The 27,336-nt window shown below is 35.8% G+C and overlaps 1 protein-coding gene across 2 annotated transcripts in view; it reads right to left on the bottom strand.

Moving 5' to 3' along the window:
- Window positions 1-26,891, bottom strand: part of LOC126825420 (phosphatidylinositol 4-phosphate 3-kinase C2 domain-containing subunit alpha) — a 684,289-nt gene extending 657,398 nt beyond the window's left edge. For both annotated transcript variants that reach the window (XR_008788423.1, XM_056101571.1), the window contains exon 1: window positions 26,777-26,891. The gene's annotated coding sequence lies outside the window, so the exon portion shown is untranslated. The remainder of the gene's footprint in view (window positions 1-26,776) is intronic.
- Between the last annotated feature and the right edge of the window lie 445 nt (window positions 26,892-27,336).

Raw genomic sequence — 27,336 nt, 5'->3', positions numbered from 1 at the left:
AATGTGTGTTCGGCCGGAGGTTACTCGAGGGAACTTATATGTGCATAAAGTTAGATAGTATATTTGAGCTAAGCCATTCACACACTGATACGTCAAAGACAGACTTTTGAAGATGATTGCCAGCCAATAGATTGATTTCAGAACAGGAGTAATATGAGAGTGTTTTGATGATATGTTAAGAATTCGAGCTGCGGTATTTTCTACAAGTTGATTTTTTTTAATATTGGCACTAGATGTTTCTACTAACAAGCTGTTACAGTAGTCAATCCTTGGGAATACCAAAGAACATATAAGTGTAGCAGCTCTGCTTCCTGGCCAATAAAGTGTTTATATGGCCAATGTCCCTGGACCAAAGATAACAGTTTCGACAAATTTCACTAATGTGACTGTCCATGCTCAAATTGGACCCCAAGAGGAAACCTAACCTCTTCACAGTGTCTCATGGTACAAATATTGCATCTCGTACAACCATATCATATGAACTTGTATTTTTCAGATGTGTATTTTGACCATATAAAATATATTCTGATTTATTTAATTCAATTAAATTTAATTTCAACATATTTCTTGTCATCCTATCTTTAATGTCATGTGTACACAATTTGATGTCAGAATAATTAGGGAATGAAACAGATTTTGAAAGGGGAATAACTTGTAATTCAGCTATAGATAAGTCTACTATATAGCACATCAATCAACAAGTGTGTATCAACCAGTGATAATTATTATAATACCAATGTGAGTATTTCTACCAGTGTGAAATCTACACAGACTACGTCCAGCTCAACGCGATTCCTAGACAAACCCATACCCTTTAATTTAAGTAAAGCTACAACTTTGTTAATAGGAAGTTCTATAGTAGCTGGCATTAAAACACCCCCAAATTTCAAAATTATTAGATCACGAGTGCGTGATTGACACAAATCGTGGGGCCTACTATGCTAATATTAGTGATAGACTTGTTCAGCTTTTAGACTGCAACCACTCTCTTCAAAATATTATTATATGTGCGGGGGAATGATATCTCTTTAAATGACCATGCGCAAAGTACTAAAGACTTTAATGATCTCATTTTAAATGCAAAAATCTCCTTTAAAAGCAACATTTTTATTTGTTCGGCGCTTCCAAGAAATGTACGTCATCCTTACATCAGAGAATGTAAGAAGCTTAATAATTATATCCAGGCTTATTGTGAAAAAAATGATTTCATGTTTATTGATGTATTTACCCATTTCTATAAAAGGCGTCCAAAGGATGTAATGAAGTGTATTGGAATTCATCCTAATTATAATGGCAATGAACTATTAATGGATATTTTAGGTAGTACTCTGATTTCACAAACTGCCCTAAATTATCCTACTTATAACAGACCCAAGCCCACTAGCTCTACAGTATCTCACCAATATGATTACATGTATAATGTATATAATAGACCATTGCACAACCCTTACTATTTCCCGCAATATAATGCTTCCCCATATCACAATTGTTCTTAAGCTTGTTTGGATATAATTGCCTATGAATATACATATCTTTGTCACCTACCCCCTGCAAAAATCTTTTTGTAAGTCCAATTTACCCACCCCCTTCTCATGTGTTTTTACAAAACTTACACACTAACTTATAAATATATTATATTTGACCCGTTTGCTGATAATTAATTGTAATTAGTTAGTGTTGTTTGTTTTCAATACCGGTATGTATAATTATTTGACCAAGAAAGGTCTTCACTTAGGACATTTAAATGTTTGTCATTTTATAAACAAAACAGTGGAACTCAAATTACTTCTTGAAGACTTTGATATTTTTGGTTTCACTGAAACACGTTTATCCGACTCTGTAAATGATGATTCTATTATTTTTCCTGGTTTTCATTCTCCATTTAGAAGAGACAATAGTTCATTTAGTTCTTCTGGCACTCTTTTATATGTAAGAGAATCTATAAGTTGTAAAAGAAGAACTGATTTGGAACGCGATACTCTTGAAGTCATTTGGATTGAAATTACTATAAAAAAGACATCTCCTATTTTAGTATGATGTTAATACAGAAATTCGGCATCTACTGCTAAATGACATGATGAATTTAAATTAATGATTGATACTGTGTGGAATCAAGGAAGTGAACTTATCATCTTTGGTGACATAAATATCGATCTGTTAGACAGTAAAAATTCTTATTGTACAGATTCACTCAATTTTTACAATTTAACTCAAATTATTTCTTCTCCAACTCGTGTTACTAATTCAACTTCTACGTTAATTGACCATGTCATTGTATCTGACCCCAACCATATTATTTAAACTAGAGTGCCATGTTATTCTATATCAGACCACTACCCAACTTGTTTTACATGGTCCAAAAGAGGAGTTAAGATCCCCAAAACAAAACATATATATATTTCATACAGGTCCCTAAGCTTAATTAACTTTGAAAATATGTATCTGATAAATAAGCCTACAGATGCTCTTCAAATTTGGTATGATTTATTAACTCCAATAACTAATCACCATGCTTCTATCAGAACTCCACGTGTTAAGTCTGCTATCAAACCTGAATGGCTCACTAGTGAAATTTTTAATTTAATGCAACAGCGTGATTTTCATAAAAGTAAGAGAAACGACACCGAATATAAAAAGTGTCGAAATCGTTTAAAAACAATGATTCGTCAGTCTAAATCAAAATACCTCCAGGATCTGATCGGAGATAACAAAAATTCTAAACAGATATGGAATGCATTAAATTCAGCAGCTAACAAAAGTAAGAGTAGTCCCCACATACCACTAGATAGCAATATAATTAATGATTTCTTCTCTAACATAGCCGATAAAATTCTCAATGCCAATACAGATATTACCCCTAGTAACATAAGGCTTGATGATGTTAATTTAAAAACATATGTAAACTCTAAAGTGCCCGATAGCATATTTTTCAAAATTCCGTTTATTAAAACAACTGATGTAGTTAATTCCCTACAAACATTACATGTTTCCAAGGCAGTCGGTCTCGATTAAATAAATCCACTATTTCTCTGCTTAGGTGCTGTTCAACTTTCTGCTAGTCTCACACACATTTTTAACCTGTCAATAAATCATAACGCGTACCCTTCTTTATTTAAACAAGCTAAAGTTATCCCCCTTCATAAAGGAGGTACCAAAGATGACCCCAATAATTATAGGCCGATATCCATTCTTCCAAATATATCAAAACTTCTCGAAAAACATTTTCAAAAACATCTCAACAATTATTTAAATAAATATCAACTTTTATATTTTAATCAGTCAGGTTTCCAGTCATCTAGCTCTTGTCTAACAGCCTTAACACATATTACTGAAAACATGTATGATTATATTAACAACCATCTCCTCTGTGGGGCAATATTCTTTGATTTTAAAAAAGTGTTCGACTTAGTAAATCATGATATTCTTATTGACAAATGTAAACATTTTAAATTTTCCAGAAAATCAATTCTTTTTCTAGAATCATACTTAAAGAACAGAAGTCAGTGCACGTCTGTTAACGGCATATTATCTGATAATAAATCTATCTACACTGTGTGCCCCAAGGATCAATATTGGGACCCATATTATTTAATATTTTTATAAATGATTTACCTTTATACCTATCCTCTAAAACTGACCTCTTTGCGGATGACACAACAGTCTACAAATCTGGGTCTACTGTCAAAGAATTAGAACAACCAGCGGCTGCCAGGCAGGATACGCCCACATTTTCGAGAGATGGATAGAGAACAAGCTAACAAGAAAGTGATTTTTCCTCCAATCAAGGGCCATAATTCAGGAAATTACAATTCGATATGCGCAAATATCGAAAGGAACTGAATGAACGGCAGCCAATTTGTCTGTCCTCAGGGTGTAACGGTGATATAATAATACGTTTTTTTAAATCGGATAAAAATTATGACTTCTATAGGGTCCACAAGCTAAAAACGTGATTTTTCGTACAATCAGGGGCCATAATTCAGGAAGTTACTGTCCGATATGCGCGAATATCGAAAGGAAGTGAGATCTTTGGGTTATAAACTTACATTTTAAGTTTCAACAAAATCGGATCAAAATTGTGACCTCTATAGGGTCCACAAGCTAAAAACGTGATTTTTCGTACAAACAGGGGCCATAATCCATGAAGTTTCGATCCGATACATGCCAAAATCGAAAGCAGCCGAGATCTTTTAGGGATACACCTATATTTCAAGTTTTGTCGAAATCGGATAAGAATTGTGACCTGTAGAGAGTCCACAAACAATTGTGGACGTCCGGACGGACAGGGGCGACGGCATAATACATCCACATGAAAATGTGGGCATATAAAAACTTCAACTCGATGCCAATACAGTATTAGCCTGGGGTGATAAAAACCTTATGAGATTAAATATATCGAAAACCAAAGCTATGCTAATCACGACGCAACAAAAAAAGAAATATCCTCCCTGCTACTTTGAATACTAAATTACGTAATAAACCATTAGAAGTTGTCTCCTCGGTAAAAATATTGGGTGTTTTTCTCAATCATAATCTAAGATGGAAAGATCATATCGATTATATTTCTAAAAAATTAAGCCAGAAACTATTTAAACTCCGTCAAATTAAAAAATATCTTCCAGCTCCTTTCCGAACCCTTTTCTACAATGCCCACTTTCAAACACATATAGATTATTGTTCCCCAATATGGGACCGTTGTGATGCTAAATCTCTTGACCGTCTTTCTCGACTGCAAATAATGGCCTTAAAATTAATTTTAGATGTTAACCATACCGCCAACGTTTACCCTCGACTAGACAAATTAAAGATTTTTACGATAGTAAATCGACATATCTCTAATCAATGTATATTTATTTAAAAAAAAACTGTTAAAACAATGCCCTAATTACTTATTTGACCTTTTACCTTATTATCGAACCCCTTACAGTCATCTTAACAAAAACTTACTACTCTCAAGCCAAATATTAATATAGTTAAAAGCAGTATACACTTTAAAGGGCCCAAACTCTGGAATTCATTGCCAGCCTCTTTAAAAACTTTAAATAACTTGAATCTTTTCAGGAAAAAACTTCTTCTTTACCTTAAATCTACTTCAAATACCTTATCTTAAAAACCTATAAGCTCATCTCTTATGATATGTGTTCTCCATATTATAAGCATGTACATATTGTATATTTGTTAATACATGTTATATCTATATGTATTCAAACGTTCTGATATATAACCCGCATATACATGTACTTAAATTAATCTTTTAACTGATTTGTATATTTATTTTTTTCCTCTGTTGTAAATTATTGTGATGTACTGTTTAATTTATTAGCTATATCTTTTGTATTATATTTTCTACGAAGGGTAGGATGTTAGAAAGGCTATCATAGCCTAATCTTCAACCCTTCTGAAATAAAGTCATTATTATTATTATTATTATCATCTGCATAAGAATGTCGTCCTAGAAACCATATTTATCAATTAGTTGTCCAAAATTTTTAGTATACATTACAGAAAGGACAGGTCCAAGGACTTATTCTTGTGGAACTCCTGAATCATCCGTACCGGCCCTACACAGGGTTGCTGGAAGGCGGTTGCATGGGGCATTATAAGGCCTAATAATCCAGGCAATGAATGATTTTATTGGAAAAATGATGTCAAAAATGAAGTCATTTTCTTCAAGTTCGACCATCAAATTTAATATGAAAGAAATCAGTGCCAGTCATTTTGTCAAAACCAAATATTAGTATTAGTAGTCCTCAACTTCCATTATTAATAGAATTGTCCTCAGCCCCCCCAGTGGGTGAGATATAGCATCATGAAATTTATTTGTTTTAGCATATAACAAAAACTATGTCTCAAAATAAATTCCTCATACCCTCAAATGGTTTCGGAAAAATTTAATATTCTTTTATGTTGAAGTAGTAGACATGATCATTCATAAAAAATAATTTTAAAAAAATAAAAAATCAATAGACAATTTATGGGAAATATTTGAATGACGTTTTTTTAACTGTAAAATGGCCATAGCTGGTTCTCCGTAACTACAAGGTTGGTGACCCTCATATTTCATGTGGGGCATACAGGGTACCCAATGACCAAATCTGCAAAGTTTGGTCAAAATCGCCCGACACCACTTGTGCCAGTTTTTTAAATTTTGCATGATTCTCTCGCGAACTCATTCTTAAAACAATATTTCCAGATGGTCAACTCGAGAAAGACAATATGATTTTAACGCAGCAGTATCCCATGTAAAATGTCAAACCAAACACTTGTCAAATGCGGAGCAAAACGTTCTCAGTGTAGATGAGCTAAGTTTATTCGAAAATGAACTCGGTAATTATAAACCAATCAAATAAAGTCTTATACTGATTATTCCTTAAATCAACACCTGTACGTTGTGTTGATGTGTTCAGTAGTTATTTTAATAATTAATAAACTGAAACATACATATCAACTAGAGATAGACTAATCACCGGTATTCACTTACAAACACCAGAATTCACTTTGAAGAAATCAGAATTCACCCGCAATTACTTCCTATTTACTTATATTTTGCATTAATATTAATATTGAATTACTTAAAAACACCGAAAATCCTGACATTCAGTTCGAAAACTATAAACACCAGAATTAACCTTCAAAATATCGGAATTCGCACTTCAGGCCTTCCTATTTACCAATAGTTTGCATTAATAATAAATTACTTTAAAACACCGGAATTCACTTTGAGAGAATTGGAATTGGCCCCCAAGACAATTTAGACGGAGAGATATAATTGCTGTTTGTCAAGTACCGAGAACAAATTGCAAAAGAATTTCTTTCACTGGAATCTAGTAAAGTTATGTCTTAAGGACTCCCAACTCAAAATTGTCCGCTGAAACCCTGTAGCATTTTTCATAATTAGCATAAATCCAAGATGGCCGCCAATTGGACTTTCTGGCCTCCATATCTTGGAAACGGCTCGTTTTTGAGCAATAAATGTATTATCATTAGATACAAAAGTGATATCAACGAATCGGAAAAAAAAGGTTATGACGACGCCAGCAGGTCATGGTGTGACATCATGACGGCATTAAGAGGTAATGACGTCACACTGACGTTATTTTGACGTCAAACACTTAGTCCGGCAGAACTATGGCTGAACCTGGAAGTTGTACACAAAGATTTTTTTTATGATTGATTTAATAGCCTATGGTGTCCTCTTTAAGAATCTGCCGAATGAACCTGGGTCACCCTGGAGCGTTTTGAGAAATTCAAGATGGCGTCCAAGACGGCCGTCATTTCAAATAATCACCGATTAATAACCCCCATACTATTTTGTCTAGGATGATAATTTTGGTGTCTAACCATTATGTTGTGGGGTGATTAGATGATAGTAAAATTCAAAATAGCAGACAATATGGCCCTTTAACTCGATAGCGGCGGTTTGGACAATAATTATTTCACGAACCAAACTATATATTTATGGACATAGAAGCATATGATTGATATGATAACACTACATACATGCCTAACAGGGGGTCCAGGGCCACATGGGGACAGCCCTGAAAAGAAGGGCACAATCTGTGTTTTGATCATTTAAAAAAGCAAATTGTACCCGCAAAATACCCCCACAAAACTAGGTAATATTCAGTTTAATCCTTTAGTCGTGTGTCTGGTTGCAACCTGCGACTTCAAAGGTGCAAAATACTATACATTCTAAGCCTACTATTTGGGTCGTCACTCGTGCATCTGCATTTAATGAGCTACAGGAGCAATTTGACCGATTGTAATGTTCTCGATTTAGCCACCTTAACCCAGCAATACAGTTCTGGATCAAGTTCCGGTGGATTGCGATCTTCCAGTGAACGCCACATAATTGCATCTTGGTGACATCGTTTTACTTTCCATACGAATGCATCATTCGTTGGAGCAAGACTACATGGTTTAAATGTGGATGATGATATATTTCCAGTTTCGGATGCCTATACCCTCCAGCGTGTTTCAGCCGTCGATTTGCAAGAGCTCTGTCCATAACAAGCTGACAAGAATCACGTCACAATGGAATCACCAATCAAAGAAGAAACAACCGTTGACATTGGAATCACCATTCAAAGAAGAAACAACCGTTGACATGTTAATTATCATTGAGATCTTGTCAGCCCATATGACACGGTTGCATGCTGCTACAGCTTTGGAAGTGGTGAGAGCTTGATTGTATTCTCTCTCTCACTCGTCGGAGTAGTAGAATCGGTGCTTACACAGGCCACTGTACATGTATTTATGTCAGCTTGTTATGGACAGACTTCTAGCAAATCGTTGCCTGAAACACGCTGGTGGGTATGAACATCTAAACGTCATCATCCCCACTCAAACATGGTAGTCTTGCTCAATGAATGATGCATTTACAGGTAACGTAAAAAGAGCTCATCAACAAGTCATTGCTGGATGAAGGATACTAAATTGATAACACTTCAACCGGCCAACTTGCTCTGGGGTCTGGCATGTGTCTCATCAGATGCGGATACAAAAATGACACCTCATGCAGTACGTTTGCTTGTAGATGCACTACGGATGGCTTAGAATGATCAGTATTTTGTGCTTGTACTGTCTTAGGTTGCAGCCAGAAATACGACCAAAGGATTAAACTGAATATTGCCTAGTTTTGTGGGGGTTATTTTCGTGTTTTGTGGGTAGAATTTGTTTGTTTAAATTTTCACAAAACAGCTTGTGCCCCCCTTTTCAGGGCAGGCCCATGTGACCCTGTAGCCCCCAATAGGCATGTATGTGATGTTATCACATCAATCATATGCTCCTTTACCCAGAAATATGTAGTTTGTCTCTAGATATAGTTTGGCTTGGTGAAATAACGAGTTAAGGGCCATATTGTCTGGCATTTTAGATTTTACTATTATCTAATCACCCCACAACATAATGAATGATTTCAGTGTTTTCTATGACCCGAGTAACATACGTTTAGACCCAAAAATTATCGTCCTAGAATAAATACTATGGAAGTTATGGGGGATTATTTGAAATGGCGGTCGTCTTGGACGCCATCTTGAATTTCGCAAAACGCTCAAGGGTGACCGGAGTTCACCCGGCAGATTCTGAAAGAGGAAACCATAGGCTACTAAAATCAATCCTAAAAAAAACTTTATAGACAATTTCCAGATTCACTCGAAATATTGATGTTTGACGACCGGACTAACTTCTTTGATACCTAATAAGCAGGTTTGACTAAGAATAAGCGGGCTGAGAACTAGTTTGTTTTTGTGACACTGACTGACTGGACTGGAATCCAATCTGGTGAGTGAAATTCTATCTGCACTGTGCATGCACATGAGCATTAGGGGTGACCGAAATAACTGGTGAAGCTGAGCAGTCTGACTGATTACATTCGATCCCTTGGTGGTGAGCTTGACAACATCCCCACCATTATTTAGGTTATTGTCGCAAATTATGCACGTCTTCATGGCGAAATACGGCTCTTTTCACAAAATTAGCAAAAAAAGTTTCAAATATCTGGGGAAAACCCAGACTGGATTGCAAGTCAATCACCAGAGTTTAACAACATCCCCACTATTATTTAGGTTATTGCCGCCAATTATGCACGTATGCACGTCTTCATGGCGAAATACGGCTCTTTTCACAAAATTAGCAAAAAAAGTTTCAAATATCTGGGGAAAACCCAGACTGGATTGCAAGTCAATCACCAGAGTTTAACAACATCCCCACTATTATTTAGGTTATTGCCGCCAATTATGCACGTATCCATGGCAAAATACAACTCTTTTCACAGAACTAGCAAAAAAAAAGTTTCAAATATCTTGGGAAAACCCAGATTGGATTCCAAGCCAATCATAAGAGCTTGACAACATCCCCACCATTATTTAGGTTATTCCCGCAAATTATGCACGTATTCATGGCGAAATACGACTCTTTTCGCAAAATTAGCAAAAGAAAACATCAAATGTCTGAGGAAAACCCAGACTGGATTCCAAGCCAATCACCAGATTGGATTCCAGTCCAATCAGTCAGTGTCACAAAAACAAACTAGGTCACAGCCCGCTTATTCTGAGTTCCCTAAGACATCAGAACTCACGTCAAACTCGCTTATTCAGTATCAAAGCAGTGTTTTGACGTCAAAATAACGGCAGCGTGACGTCATGACGTCATTGTGACGTCAGACCATGACCTGCTGGCGTTGTGATAATTTTATTTTCCGATTCGTTGATACCACTTTTGTATGTAATGATAATACATTTATTGCTCTAAAACGAGCCGTTTCCAAGATATGGATTCCAGAAAGTGCAATTGGCGGCCATCTTGGATTTATGCTAATCATGAAAAATGCTACAGGGTTTTAGCGGACAATTTTGAGTTGGGAGTCCTTTAGACATCCCTTTACTAGATTCCAGTGAAAGAAATTCTTTTGCAATTTGTTCTCGGTAGTTTTTTTATTTCTCTCCGTCTAATTGTATTTACTTATATTTTGCATTGATATTAATACTAGAATGTATCTGTTGTGAGAAATTGAAAGAAATAAAAAAAAAATGCCATAAAAACCAGTCAAAAACTAGATCGTTAATAATATGTCTAGCGAGGCGGTTAAAATGATATTTCCAGATGGTCAACTCGGGGAAAGACAATATGATTAGAATGCAGCAGTATCCCATGTAAAATGTCAAAATTAACTTGATAATAATAAACCAATCAAGTAACGTCTTATACTGATTATTCCTTAAATCAACACCTCATGTGTTGATACCACATTACACACAAAATACAGACATGCATGGCAACGCCCGTCTGTGGGCTACTCTGGGGCATAAAATGATATAAATAGTTTGATTGCATTGTCTGCGATATCACCTCGGTGGAAGCAGGCGTTAGATAAAGTTATTTCACACACATGTACGCCTATTGAGACAAGTAGTAGTAGTTTAGTTTTCAAATGAATTCCATTGAATAATGATAACTACAGCGAGGTAACTCATAACTTTATTGTGTGTGGCCGTGTATTTTATGTATTCAGTGGAAAGAGCGAAATAGTTATTCATTAGACAATGTAACATACGTTAACATATATTTGAAAAGAATTCCGGTAGTCTTTGAAATAATACACCTACAACACCTTCATCGGGTCGGTGCAGAAATAAAAATAGTTATTCATTATATTAATATGTATTATACATTTAGTTTTATGGGAGGATTTAATGTAAAGTACAACTTTTTGGGAGCGAATTCTGATTTTCTCAAAGTGAATTCTGGTGATTTTTGGTGTTTTAAAGTAATTGTATTTACTTACATTTTGAATTAAATCCTCCCACAAAACTAATTTATTTTAAATGTATAATACACATTAATATTTAATGAATTACTATCTCCACAGACCCGGTGAATGCGTTGTAGGTGTATTTATTTACAAGACTACCGGAATTCATTTCAAATACATGTATATACAACTATTTCGATATTTCCACAGATAACATAAATCACATACCTACACATAATAATGGGTACTATTACTATTTCAGTAACGTACCTCTACTAGTTCCTGTGATTGTCAACCTTGTGGGTTTTCTCCGGGTCCTCCGGTTTCCTCCCACTGCTAAAGACCTCTACGTGCAAGCGAATTAACAAAATAAAATAAACCATGTTAGTCCCGAAATGACCTAGTTTGTGTGGAGTGGATGTTAAACCCCATTTCTCTCTCTCTCTCTCTCTCTCTCTCTCTCTCTCTATAACAGTGATCCTAGAGACTTGAAATTTTCAAGGAATGTTCATGGGTCTATAATTTTTTTTATTTTACCCTAGTTTAGCTTCTAACGAGGGAAAGTTTATCCGATTTTGACGCCATTTTGCTTGTTGACTATTTAGACTCAAATAACAAGACACTAAGACGGGTTCCGACACACTGTGATTCCTTTCTAACGCTGTAGTTGATGATAATAATAATTTTCGTACATTTTAATTTTTGTTCTAGGCCACCAATTTCTATAAACGACTATTTGGTGTTGACCAGTTGGATTGGCCTTTACGTGTGAATATCGTCGTGACCTTGACTTTGACCCCGTCTTCAAATTTCGTATCGAGCTTGGGGCCTTTGCGTTTATGCGTGTCATGGCCATATTTATTGCTGTATTATCGAGGTTAATGCTCGAGGTGAAAGCAGAGACGATGTGCTTCAGAAAATATAATTGTGTCAAAGTCGTGGGCTAAGGTGGCACTACAGAAAACTAAACTCAAAATTTTCGTCGTTTTTGGACATTTGATCTTGACTTACAACCTGCACTCCGTAACCATTTTAAAAGGCAACCACCTTGGCTTGGACAATCGACCATTACCTGGGTCCTGTCACACACTGCTTCTTCAGAAAATGGTCAGACTCAGAGGGCCCATGTTTGAAAGGAAGTCAGTGGGCGTTGTCAATACGAAGGTCAATGCTAACCAGCGGTGACCCCGACTTTTGACCTCGACTTTGACCCTGAGTCCAGGCTTCCCATCGAGCTTGGGGCCTTTGCGTTTATGTGTGTCATGGGCATATTTCTGGCTGTATTATCGAGGTTAATGTTCTCGAGGTGAAAGCAGAGACGATGGGCATCAGAAAAGATAATTGGGTCATGGTCGCGCTACAGAAAACTAAACTGTGTATAGCTATGTCGTGTGTGTGTGTGAAATACTGTTATTTAAAGTCCGCTTCTACCGAAGTGATATCGCTGTTATGATATATGGAAATAAATTATTTACAAAGTAATAAGCATCAGAAAATTAACAGATTAGTGAGAAAAAATTATATATATATATATACGGGTACATCCAAAATTATTAGCACAACCGCAAAGCTGCACTACTTTGTTTCACGGTAAATGATGAAAAGATAAAAAAGGTATGCCGACACAAACTGGTTTCAACACTGGTTTAATAACATTTTAAAGTACTTTTCGTCCGTCTTGGGACTATTCATAAATAATGTCATATTATATATATATATATATATATATATATATCTGATTTCCGCATTAAGGCGACCACACTATATTTTCCACCTTAGGGGGACAATTTGCATAATCTACAGTTTTCCATATTTTATAGCAGAAAATACTTTTTTGGGTACTGTACCCTTTGTTTTACAATTTCCTGAAGTTTTGTTCATAGAAAAAAAAAAATTAAAAAATATACAAAAATTTTGGTTGCCTTAATATTTTGTAACTGTTACATACGCATCAAGGCGACTTCATATATATTTTTGCATAATATACGCACTAAGGCGACATATGTATATTTTTGCATAATATACGCATTAAGGCGACATATATGTATATTTTTGCATAATATACGCATTAAGGTGACCTTATGTCATATGTATATTTTTTGCATAATATACGCATTAATGCGACTTTTTGTATATTTTGCATAATATACTCATTAAGGGGACATATGTATATGTTTGCATAATATACGCATTAAGGCGTCTTTATGTATATTTTTTTTATATTTTGTGACCCTCGCGGCAACATGAGTCTGAATGCGCACAATCTAATATTGCGGTACAGACGAAGCAAGTGAAAATATTGATATAGGATCATCACTCGACGTTGCTTCCAATGCGTGGATTGGATCTCGCCTAGCTATATATATGTGAAATTTTCTGCAAAATCCATTTGGAGCAAACATTCCTCTCAGGTTTCTTCATTTTATATTGACTTCGCGGTTTTATGTGATATCCAGTCACAGCACAAAATGCACCCACATTCCATCATTGGCATTGCCCATTCTGTGATTTTAAACAGTCAATCTATTTCTTTTTCTTAAATAGTTGAGCTGTTTTGGTAACATGACAAATCTCAGATTTCCCGTCTGTTCCTTATCAACATTATCATAATCCACCCGATTTACAGCTGATTTAAATATTTATTTTCGTATATGCTGTCTCTATGCTGTAGGTGTGGCTATAACTCAAAGAATATATGAAACTATATAATGCAATAAAATTCCATACTTACTAAAATGCTTGAATTTCAAAAAAAAATTGTAATTCCGTCACGAAAGAAACATGTAATTCTGTCACGAATTATATTTGTGATGAGAAAATTTTTAGAACATACTTCAATACTGGCATGCGTTCCCACATAGGAAATGAGTTTTATAGAGATATGCCCAATATTAACATTTTTAGAAAAATAAATATACTTAGCGGGACGGAATTACACCAATCGGTGAAAATAAAGATAACTTTTATCAATTTACGAAATCATATTCAGTCACTCAAATCTTATTAAATTGTATCAAACATAATGGTGTAAACATAAGGAAAGCACTGATATATAACATACCTATCTCTTCTGTTGTTTCACACAACTTAAAGACTTCAGAAGAAAGGCCTTGAAAATTCGTATTTGGCGTGTTTAATTACTTTGCCAGAAGCGTGATGTCTTCGCGCGTGCATGTCGGCTGAGACGCGTCAAAATAAAAATTTCAGCTGAAATTGGTTGCTTAGAATGATAAACTTTACATACACAATTCAAACAAGCGGTTGCCATGCAAGATGCGCCTAAATTTGGCAAGACATAGATAGACAGCAAGCTAAAATTAAAAAGAAGCGATTTTTCGTACAATCTGGGGCCATAATCCAGGAAGTTATGGTCCGATATGCATGAATATCTACAGGAACCTAAATCTTCGGGATATAAACATATTTTAAGTTTAATCAAAATCAGTTAAGGAGCGGCCATTTTGTCCGACAGTTTCGATCAGATTTTTACGAAATTCGAACTCAACCTTCATTGATGTGTAAAGGTAACAATGTTTTAAAAACGTTTTTTAAAATGGAATACAAATTGTGACTTCTAGTGGGACCACAAGCTAAAAACGTGATATTTCGAACAATCAGGGTCCATAATCCAGAAAGTTAAGTTCAGATATACGCGGTTATCGAAAGGAGCCAAGATCTTTGTGATATAAAAATAAATTCAAAGTTTCATCAAAAAAAGTTCAAAATTGATTTACCATACTTTTACACTATATGCGCAGGAGGGGCGGCCATTTTGTCTGGCAGTTTGGGTCCAATTTTTACGAAATCCACACTCACCAATGATCAGGGTGTAATGGTGATATATTCTAAAAAAAAATTTTAAATAGGCTAAAAATTGCGACCTCTAGAGGGAACACAAGCTAAAAACGCAATTTTTCGTAAAATCAAGGGCCATAATTTAGGAAGTTACGATCTAATATGGGCGAATATTGATAGGAACCAAGATCTCTGTGATTTAAAGATAAATTTAAAGTTGTATCAAAATCGGTTCAAAAATGTGGCCTCTAGAGGGTCCACGACATTGATATACCATATTTTTACACTATTTGCATACGAGTGGCGGCCATTTTATCCGGCAGTTTTGGTTCGATTTTCACAGAATTCGAACTCAACCATCATTAGGGTGTAACGGTGATATTGAAACTTTTTTTTTTTCTTTTCTTTTTTAAATCGAATAATAATTGTGACCTCTAGAGGGACCACAAGCTAAAAACGTGCTTTTTCATACAATCAGGGGAAATAATTTAGGAAGTTATCGTCTGAGATGCGAGAATATCGAAAGGGAAACAAGATTTGTGGGTTACAAACCTATATTATAAATTTAAACAAAATCGGATAAAAATTGTGACCTCTACAGTGTTCACAGGCTAAAAACGTGATTTTTCACAAACAACTGTGGAGGGGCGGATGGACAGATGGGGGCGACGACAATATACGTCCACATGAAAATTTGTTACAAAAAACATTATCTTTTTAATAATGAAACTCATGAATTATCTACTTTATCACTCATTGTTCTGTGGAATATAGGTTTCCATCTAAGGAGACTAGCTGTATAAAAAAATACGCATTAAGGCCCCCCATCAGATTATAGCAGGACAAAAATTTAAGTATTACACATAAATTGTCCATATAAACACGTTTTCCTGTCCATTACAGTAACAAAACTAGAAACTACTCCAAGATATAACAGTATTTTTCTTCTGCTTTTGGAACCTACATCACACTTTGATGTGTACACCCGAATTCCAGATTTTGGGCAAGATGAAACAGAATTTGATTGAATGATAAAATTTCCGATTAATTTTCACATGATCGACCCGGTGCTAATTCAGTGCGTGAATACAGCAACCTGTTTTTGCAAATTAAATTCAACCCAATGCGCATATAGAATGAACCAGCTGCATTCACATTTTATCCATACTCTCAATTTAAAGCTGTTTCAATTCCCGAAAAAAAGATTGAATATTTATAATGATTGATGTTTGAAGACTGGTTGGAAAGGCCAAAAAGTCATGGGATTTCGGAAATTTTATTTTGTTGAATTGAAGGCAAAAGGATATTTTCAATAACTTCACCAAAATGACGTAATGTCAGCCTCACGTCTTTAAAGCTATTTGCAACTACTCGGCGAAGTGCGAGATCAGAACTCATCGGGCAGAAAAATCAATTTTTTTTAATTTATCGATTTTTTCCAAATTTCGGACTGGAAACCAAGATAACCTTAAAAGCAAGCCATTGAAAAATCAAAATAAATCGCTATATTATAAAAATTGCAGCGGTACAGTAGATTAAATCGGGTCGCGCTAATGCGCCCAAAAATAGCACTTACAAATATACACGTCATCACACTTTAGACAAAAATTTGTTAAAAAAAAAAATTATTTTTGTAAATAATGAAACCAATGAATTATCAATTTTATCACTCATTGTTCTATGGAATATATGTTTCCACCTTAAGGAGACCAGCTTGCGCATAGTTGTTTTTAGCTGTGGGAGGAAACCGGAGGACCAAGAGAAAACCTCCGAGGTTGGACAAGCGACCCTACTTCTTATCACTTACAACCGGGAAATTGAAACCACGGCAGTTGACTAAATGACAGACCTAATGATACAGCGTGCATGTGTTCACTATTTGGCCACCAAATCCCCGTTAAGTATTAAACATAAAACGTCCATATAAACACTCTTTCCTGTCTGTTATATTAACAACATCTAGAAACTATTCCAAAATATAGCAGTAGTTTTGTGCTTTCGGAACCGACAAGCGACCCTACTTCTTATCACTTACAACTGGGAAATTGAAACCACGGCAGTTGACTAAATGACAGACCTAATGATACAGCGTGCACGTGTTCACTATTTGGCCACCAAATCCCCGTTAAGTATTAAACATAAAACGTCCATATAAACACTCTTTCCTGTCTGTTATATTAACAACATCTAGAAACTATTCCAAAATATAGCAGTAGTTTTGTGCTTTCGGAACCGACATCACATTTTGATGTGTACATGCGAATTTAAGATTTTGCGGAAGAAGAAACAAAAATGAAACGATAAAATTCCCAATTAGATTGCATAGGATCACCAGAAGTCGCAAAGCACACAATCGACCTGTTACGAGAATACAGCAACCTGTTTTTGCAAAATAAATTCCACCGAATGCGCATAACGACTGAACCAGTTGCATTCATAGAAAAGTGATCAAGCACATTTATTACACTAATCAACTGTCGCACGTTGAAAAATACCAAAAAGGAATGGGATTTTTGGCATTTTATTTTGTTAACATGAAAACTAAAGGATATTTTCGACAACTTCACCAAAATGACGTTACATCGAACCAACGTCATCAAAGCTTCTTGCAATTTACACGGCGAAGTGCGAGATCAATACTCATCGGGCAGAAAAATCGATTTTTTTCATATATGGATTTTTTCAGAAATTTCGGGCTGAAAACCGAGATAACCCATTGAAATTTTAAAAAAATCACTATATTGTAAAAATTTCAGGGATACAGTAGATTAAATCGTGTCTCCTTAATGTGCTAAAAATAGTACTTACAAATATTCACGTCATATATGTAATACCTCAGCCGAAATTTATTACGAAAAAGATGATTTTTTTTTCAGAAATTTCGGGCTGATACAGTAGATTAAATCGGGTCTCCCTAATGCGCTAAAAATAGTACTTACAAATATACATGTCATAACACCTCAGCCAAAATTTGTTACGAAAAACATGATTTTTTCCCGAAGTTTCGGGCTGAAAACCTAGATAAACTGAAAATTAAAAAAAAAAAAATCGCTATATTGTAACAATTGCAGCGGTATAGAAGATTGGATTGAATCGGGTCCCCCAAATGCGCAAAAACTAGTAATTACAAATATACACGTCAGAAATTTCAGGCTGATACAGTAGATTTAATCGGGTCTCCCTAATACGCTAAAAATAGTACTTACAAATATACACCTCATAGCACCTCAGCCGAAATTTGTTACGAAAAACATGATTTTTTTCTGAAGTTTCAGGCTGAAAACCGAGATAAACTGAAAACTAAAAAAAAAAAAAAAAATCGCTACATTGTAACAATTGCAGCGGTATAGCAGATTGAATCGGGTCCCCCAAATGCGCAAAAACCAGTACTTACAAATATACACGTCATCCCACTTGAGCCAAAATTTGTTACAAAAAAACATTATCTTTTTAATAATGAAACTCATGAATTATCTACTTCATCACTCATTGTTCTGTGGAATATAGGTTTCCACCTTAAGGAGACCAGCTGTATAAAAATATACGTATTAAAGCCCCCATTAGATTATAGCAGGACAAAAATTTAAGTATTAAACATAAAATGTCCATAATAGTAACAAAACTAGAAACTATTCCAAAATATAACAGTATTTTTTCTGCTTTTGGAACCTACATCACACTTTGATGTGTACACCCGAATTCAAGATTTTGGACAAGATGAAACAGAAATGATCGAACAGGGGGGCAGTAGTAAAAAAAACATCATACGTCAAGTCGAAAAATATGCACTGGACCTGGGTAGACCACCCACCCATTAAAATCTTGCGTAAAAAAATATGCACCATCATTTTTTAGAAACACCACCCTAAAATCTTGCGCAATAAAATGTGTTCTTCACAGTTGCTTAATTGACCACCCAAAAATCATGCGCAAGAAAATGTGTTCCTCACAGTTGCCTATTAGACCACCCTAAAATCTTGTGCAAGAAAATGTGTTTCTTGAAATATCTCATTTAAGACCACCCAAAAGTATGTGCAATACCTAACTACTAAAGGCTGAGCAATAGAACAAATGACAAGACGATATGTTATAAATACAGTATTTATATTGAGTTGATGTTTGACAAAATTCTGAGTCTGAATTATTAGCAAAGATAGTCTAAGACTGCCCATATGCAGAGACAGGCTAAAATATATGAACTTAGGTTTGTACCTATTCATTTATTGTGCTTTCCCATATCCACTCAAATCTACTGATCACAGGTTGACCAATTTTGACCAGAGTGTGAAGAAGTAAAAGATTACCCAAATCTCATCTCGGCATGCTGCGGTGTTGTAGGTAAAAAAGATGTTAACCCTCTCCACACGACGTGTTTATTTGGAGTGGGCTGGCAAACCAAATTGACAGGACAACAGTCGATCAAATCACGGGATAACACTTGAATGAAATGATAAGGCTTTGAAATATTAATGAATATTTATGTAAATAAACATATACAAGAAACAGGAGTTACAGTACAAACAAACAAGTTGACAGCTTTCTTTGTTGACAGTTCTAATTCAATAATTAGAGTTCACGAGTCACGGAATTCACAGTTCACAGAGTTCATGGTTCACAGAGTTCACGGTTCACAGAGTTCACGATGTCTATGGAGATCTGCCATGTTAGAAAGCATGGGTTTTCACGACATTAAAGTTCACTTTAAAGTTCACTATAAAGTTAATCACAGTCGTCACCTTACGACACAAAGTTCACCATTCACTTAAGTATCACAATTGTCCTAAAAACATAGTTACCAAACACCACCTCCGAGACAGGGAAAAAAACAGTATCGACACAGCATTGTAACATGCTTGTGAATCTTGCATTTTGGTTGGTGGATTAGACACTGTCGATTGGACAATATATAACTCCTCTGTTTTAGCAAGGCGAATAACTGCGTATATAATAAATATTACAGTGTACTTTTTTTTCATTTTGTGCTCAGCCATCTTCCTCAACCCAAATCTTTATTGACAAATATCTTCAAGAAATTCTGCTCAAATGACCATCACACTATTTTCAAACTTCATCCAAACACATCTCTGAAATATATAAAACAGAAGAAAATCAGTCATAAACAGGCATCATAAATTATTCGTAACTAAACAGTGTTGAAAATTTTGTTTTGTTTTTTTGCACTCTGGGAGTCTCTGCAGTGTTTACTTTAAAGTGGACAATTTAAATCAAAGTTTGCCCAAATTCTGAATAACATGATCCGCCTGATAATGAGTCATTAGTCTCAAGAAATTGTTTGAAAATATAGTCACTAGGGGAGGTGAAATAGCAGCTGATTTGGACCTAGGATAATGGGAAATTATGCTAAAATTGACAATGACAATGATTGACAACACGTCAGAACGATATACATAGCAACCACTTGAATCCTAGGCATCACATAGTTTTATAGGGTATTCTGAGGGGTGTATGCAAGAACTGCTCTTCTCTGAACAAGAACTAGCAATAAAATTGTGTTGACGGTCTGCAAATAAAATAATAAAGGCTAAAAACTCACCCATGTTAAGGTTATCAAAACTTCGAAAGTGTAGCCATCATTGTCGCCGGTTGTTGCCAAGAGTTATCCCTGTGTAGTCTCGGTTAACAGGCCGTAACTAATTCATTCAAGACTGGCACTACCGGTCAAAAAGGCCACACTAAGGCTAATCTAATCTTTTTAAAAATATTTTATTTGAAATATTCGAATAGCAATTTCTTTCATAATTTATTTACCAGCATTTTAAAATTGAATTTATCTTCGCTTGGATTCGACCACTAATTCGACACACCTCGGTAAAAACGGTCATACGATTCTATTTTGATGGAGTTGTTATTGATATGAACTGAAACACTTCGTATCCCGTTTGATACAATTTTCTTGCAGGGACCCATTAGACCACCCAATTTTCTTACCCAGAAATGCTTTTTTTCTTTCAGAACTCTGTTAGACCACCCAATTTTCTTACCCGGAAATGCTTTTTTTCTTGCCCAACTCTGTTAGACCACCCAATTTTCTTACCCGTAAATGCTTTTTTTCTTGCAGAACTCAGTTAGACCACCCAATTTTCTTACGCGGAAATGCACTTTTTCATGCACTTTTTTCGGCTGACAGACCCACCCCACCCCCCAGTTGCTGTTTGCATTTTTTTTACAGTTGCCCCCTGATCGAACGATAAAATTTCTGATTAATTTAACATGATCGCCAGAATTCGCAAAGCGCACAATCGACCTGGTGCTAATTCAGTGTGTGAATACAGCAACCTGTTTTTACAAACTAAATTCAACCCAATGCACATAAAGAATGAACCAGCTGCATTCACAGAAATTTTTACAGTGATCTTGTTTTATCCATACTCTCAATTTAAAGCTATTTCAGTTCCCGAAAAAAGCGAGGCCGTATGTCAATCAATTTGATTGAAAGTTCAATATATACGGCCTTGATATTATGTTTAGCTGTGGTTAAAATGAGAGTTTGGATGTCGGTATTATACGCTTTTTTGTCTATTGCGTTTACAGAATAATTATGGAAATTGATAACATCGCATCACCCCAGTTGAATTGCTGCACCATTGGATCAGTTTCCTATTTGTCTGCTTCGGGAGTTACGTAGGCCTACCACACCAGTTACAGTACAAGAGTACATGCAGGCTAACAAGAAGTCGGCTATAATTATGCCTCATTGATTTGGCTCATTCCTTTCAAACTTTCGCTTCTTATCTTAAAAGTCTTATTTTTAATTTGTAGTAAAAATAAATGTGATACGAACTGAATTGCAACCCCGTCTCAAACCGAATATGCTAACGGTACCACAGCCATTGAAAACGTTACTTGATAATCGAGATTATGTAGGTGGAGTTAACGCCTGTCAATCAAACAATCGGCCATTCTCGGAGACGGTGAAGAGAGAGTTGACTCCTATTTCTAGTCAAAAATTACAATGGTGATAACTTTATTCAGAATAAAGTAATTTGACTGAAATTTTCAATATATTCTTCTTTCATCATCTATTTTTGAACTGTTATAGCAAGAATGGTCAACTCTCTATTAAAATCTCCCATAATGTATCTTTAAGAAAAAAACGCCAAAAATTATCGATGTTAAGTTGTATACTGCTAGCCGCGAAATGGATTTTCAAGGTTTTATCGTTGGTCCCGCTGTAGTAGATCTTGGATCTTTCCAAATGGAACTAGATCATTTGTATGTCGCTCCAATTGAAGACGACATGTTGCTAGGATTAGATTTTATGCGCACAAATAAAGTCCGAATTGATATGCTAACGGACAAGTTACAAATTGGCAAGATGTTTTTGACTTGATATATAGCGAAAACGATGAATGTAACAAACACGCTGATGATGCTGTTGTGAAACGAACCCTTATACCACCGTTAACTGTAGCGTGTGTGCGACATACTTTAAATAAAAGCCTATCGCGATATATTATAGAACCCATAAATCATCCTAATTTGTTGATACATGTAGCTCAACCTGCTCATTCTCACGTCGAAACGGAATTTCCTAGCATATGTTTAATCAACCCGTCACAAGAAATGATTGTATTAGAGACTAATCAAGCTGTTGGCAAGGCAGTAAAATTTAATGTAAATGACGTTTTGAAATGTTAGAGATGGATGTAGTGAATGATAGTAACGTTGGTTCACTTAAAATTCCAGAGCATTTAATAGATTTATATGACAGATCAAAAGGACTGTTAGCTCCAGTTGACCAATTTAAATTGTCTAAGTTACTTGTTGAATACCAAGGCGTATTTGCCAAAGATCAATTTGATTTGGGGAATTTTACCTTTCTGGAGCACACTATAGAAACCAAAGATTCAAAACTCATTAAACAAAACTTACACAGAGTTCCTATTTTTTTCGTAGGGGAGGAAGCACATTTAAAAAAGATGTTAGACTCTAAAGTTATTCAGCCGTCAAGCTCAGCATGGGCGCCACCTCCCGTTTTAATCCGCAAAAAAGACGGAACAGTGCGTTGGTGTATTGATTACAGAAAACTGGATGCTAATTCGGCATACTGGCAAATTCTACTTAAAAAGTAAGATAGGAAAAAAGATAGGTTGCCAGGCAACAAAACATACACTCACAGCAGCTAAATCGTCTTAGTGGTCGACAAGGGTTGTCGCATATTTATTCTTTTGTAGGTAATTAGGGAGAATTTAATAGACAATTCCATACAGATGACATTATAATTTTCGTCGTTTGAGGGTTCACAAGGTTCTAAAAACTAAAACAAGGGCCGTAACTCTGGAAGTAATCTACAGAAATTTTTGAAATTCGATAGGCTTTTTCGTTTTTCTAATTCAAATAATGCATGTAAATTTCATACAGGTCGGATGATAACTTTTGTTGTTCTAACGTTCACAAGGTTCAACAAAGTAAAACAAGGGCCATAACTCTAGAAGTAATTGATGGAAATTGCTGACATTCAATAGGCTTCTTTATTTCACTAATTTAAATGATGCATATGAATTTCATACAGATTTAGTGATAACTTTTGTTGTTCAAGCGTTCACAAGTTTCAACAAAGTGAAACAAGGGCTTAACTCTAGAGGTAATTAACAGAAATTTTCTGAAACTCAATAGGCTTGTTCATTTTACTAATTTAAACAATACATATAAATTTCATACAGATCGGATAATAACTTTTGTACATTTTAATTTCATACAGATTTAATGATAACTTTTGTCGTTCGAGCATTCACAAGGTACAACAAAGTGAAACAAGGGCCATAACTCCAGAAGAAATTAAACAGGCTTCTTCATCTCACTAATGCAAACAACATATATCAATTTAAAAAAAATCAGATGATAAATGTAGTCTGTAGAGTGTCAACAAGAAATTGCGGACGACGGATGGACCGACGGACGGCCGCGACGGCCATATACTACCACATTTCCATGTAGGCGTATAAAAACGCATTCTTAACTAAGTACGGTTTATTTCAATTTACTAAAATGGGATTCAGGCTTTGTAACGCAGTTCAACCTATTCAAGAGTAGTCAATCTTAAAGGAGCTAAATCGCTAATATTTTGGACCTAGAAATTGGCACAAATGGGTCGCAACACATATAATAATGTAATATGAATTTATATAAACTGTTTTACATTCAATCGTGTCCGTTTTACTGTGAATTGTCATCAGTTATGTTCGACGAAATACGCCAGAAGTCTCAACCTCAAGTCAGTTTCTAGCGTCTGGTTATTCCAGTCAACACAGATATTATTTATTGCGCATGTTCTCCAAATAAGAACATGATATCACCGTTTGACATGACTTGTGGAATATGTCTAGCCTCATTCTTTGAGCACCTTGTTACAAATGGCGCTGAAACGCATTATGGATATCATAAGCCCATCTTTTCCAGGTAAGATCACAACACCAATGCTGATTTAAATTGCAAAAAAATTTGTGTTTCCAGTGTCGAAGATTTTGGATGATATTGAGTTACGGACTTAGCTACTTTAAATTATATAATTTACTCAGGTTCGCGAAATGGCCCGAAAGAATTCAAACGTGAGCCAAGAACATATGAAGAGAGATTTTGACCTGCATGCAAAGGTTAATGAATGTATGTTGGGTGATGTAGTGTATATTTTGGATACCGTGGTAAAGAAAGGTAAAAAACACAAGCTGTCATTGGCTTGGAAAGGTCCGGGTATTATAACCCAAGTAATTACTCCATATTTTTTTAAGATAAAAACTAGTAAAAAGGAGAGTGTCATGAATCATGATCGATTAAAATTATGTCTAGATCAGGAGTTGCCCGCATGGATCATGATGGTTAAAAATAAGCCTGATTCTACATCCCCGAGTCCGACGGGGAATATTGAAATGTATTGCATATGTAAGGGTCCCGACGATGGCAGTCCCATGATTTGTTGCGATCAGTGTGATGAGTGGTATCACTACCGTTGTGTTGGAATAGAACCTGACGATGACTGGGAAGATAAGGACTATGTGTGTCCTAATTACAATTAGGATTCTGGCCCAGGTAATTTTGGTGGGTCAAAAAAAGGGGGTTAGGGAGTACAGCTAATAACAATACAGCCTACCGACGTATACAGTATTGGCAGGGTATGCTTTTCTTTTACAGTATGAATTTATTGTGGAGAACGCCCGCAAGGTTCTTCAATGAACCACCAGCTGATGTCGCATATGCGCTGTGGGTACAGCAGGCTCAGGCCGGTTTAAATGCCCAATCTAACTGGACACGTACAAGCAGGGGACAGTCAGTGGCTCCTGTTTATTATGAAGAACCCCCGCGTCTGGAGGCACCGCTTTCATGGGTTCCTACCCGGTTATACCATGAATACCCGTGAACTAGACGACAGGGGCAGGAACAAAAATAGGCGATAAATGGATGTCCTGACCGAGACCGAAAAATAAAATTACCTGTGTTAAGGTGGCATTTGCCTCTGTATTTCAGTGGGGAGTGGGACGGGACTGTGCACCAGAAATGTTAGATAAAAGAATTGAGGCGCTGTCGGCTTTATGTCGAATTTTGTCAGAAACCCCATTCACAATGGTCAGGAACTTTAATAGGGGTGGGTATTTGCCCAACGGCTGTCGGTTCACAAACCTCAACACTGAGGGATATGTGTGAGCGAGCTGGAGAATCCCCGAGGGAGATAGATTTATCCTTCTTCCTATTAATTCCCCAGCTTGTTTAACGTATTGGAGATGTTTGTGTACGATGCTTAATTTCTTGACACCTTCCCATTTTGTGAGATTTTTAAGGGCAGCGTCTGTAGGTCAAAGTGATTTGCTTTTGATTAGGGATGGGGGCGAAGATTGGGAAGGGGAAATTGAGGAAATAACTTTGTCCTAAGTTGGGAGGGGTTATTTAGTATATAAATGTATATGTTTAGGTTGTATGAAAGGACGTGTTTGGGTGAATATTACGAGTATATAAGATACTGTTGGTGTGTGTGAGTAATTTAAAATTATGTTTTCAGTTTTTCTGTAGCCCCAGGAGGAGAGGCTAGCCTCCCGAAAGAAAACAGGGAGGACTATTGTGGGTAATGACTGGTCGGACCTGAGGACGGGAACTATTTCCTGAGCTGATCACTACGCCAGATCCTATATAAAGCAGTGTCGACCAGATTCAGTCTGCGATATCACCTCGGTGGAAGCGGACGTAAAACACAACTAACAACTAACTAAGATTCAGTCTGCGATATCGCCTCGGTGGAAGCTGACGTAAAATACAACTAACTCACACACAGATTAAGCACACAAACAGACAGAATTTATAGAGAATTTTCAAGGTATTGTTGTTATAGTTGTTTAATATTAATATTAAGCGGACATAACGAAGTGGGACTTTGGGCATTTTCACTAATCTAATAGTATAAAATCATCTTATTTTTAAGATGTTACATGCATTAATAAAGAAATTGTGTTTGTCACTTGGAACTAAAGACACCCAATCGTAGCTAAAAACAAGGACGTCGGTATCTCAACGTTTTTAGCTATGTTCTCGTAGCTAACTTCAATCCCACAGCAGAACAATTCAATAAGTTAACTATAACTATAATTTACTATAAACTAAACAAGGGCGGGCGCACACTCCCCTATTTTTACACACCACTGTGACTGTCTGTTACACGAATATCTAAAATTATATATTGTATGACTTACTTCACTTAGTTGAAAACAATTCTTACATACTTACAAGAAATTATTTGTAACCGAACGGTAAAGGAGAATAAAAGTTAAATGTCATTCTCCCAAATACAATCGCCGAGATCAAGTCAGCCGTCACTTTCTCATCCTTCACTAAGAATACTCACCCGTCACTAACTGCGAATCAAGCCAATCAAGCTGGCCGTCACTTAAAAATTCGCTGGATGACCATGACTTCAGTGAAATCACGTGCTCGGTATGGGCTAATCCGAGCCTTCGATAAATAAAATGAATTGAAAGTAGTCTATTTTTAGTAACCCATTTCTTTGCTCAAAATAAAAATGCTTTTATCTCTTCTAAAGTATGTAATCATGAATGTGCCAGAAAATAACAAGTAGATTTAAAGAGCAATAGAAACCCACTTTCCAGTGATATATGACACAATAACTGGAATTTCGTATTAAGACACGTATTTTGACATTAAACACTCGATCCAGCCCACCACTATCTTTAATTCAGCCAGTGAAGGCTAGGCCTACCAAACTTGTATCAATTTTAATTTAAAAAGTATATATGCATTCCGCCGAAAATATAATAAATACATTTCAA

Source organism: Patella vulgata, chromosome 6, assembly GCF_932274485.2.
Source record: "Patella vulgata chromosome 6, xgPatVulg1.2, whole genome shotgun sequence".
NCBI classification, from domain to species: Eukaryota; Metazoa; Mollusca; class Gastropoda; family Patellidae; genus Patella; species Patella vulgata.
The sequence above is the reverse complement of the archived record's forward strand: the minus strand, read 5'-3'. Positions and strand labels throughout refer to the sequence as shown.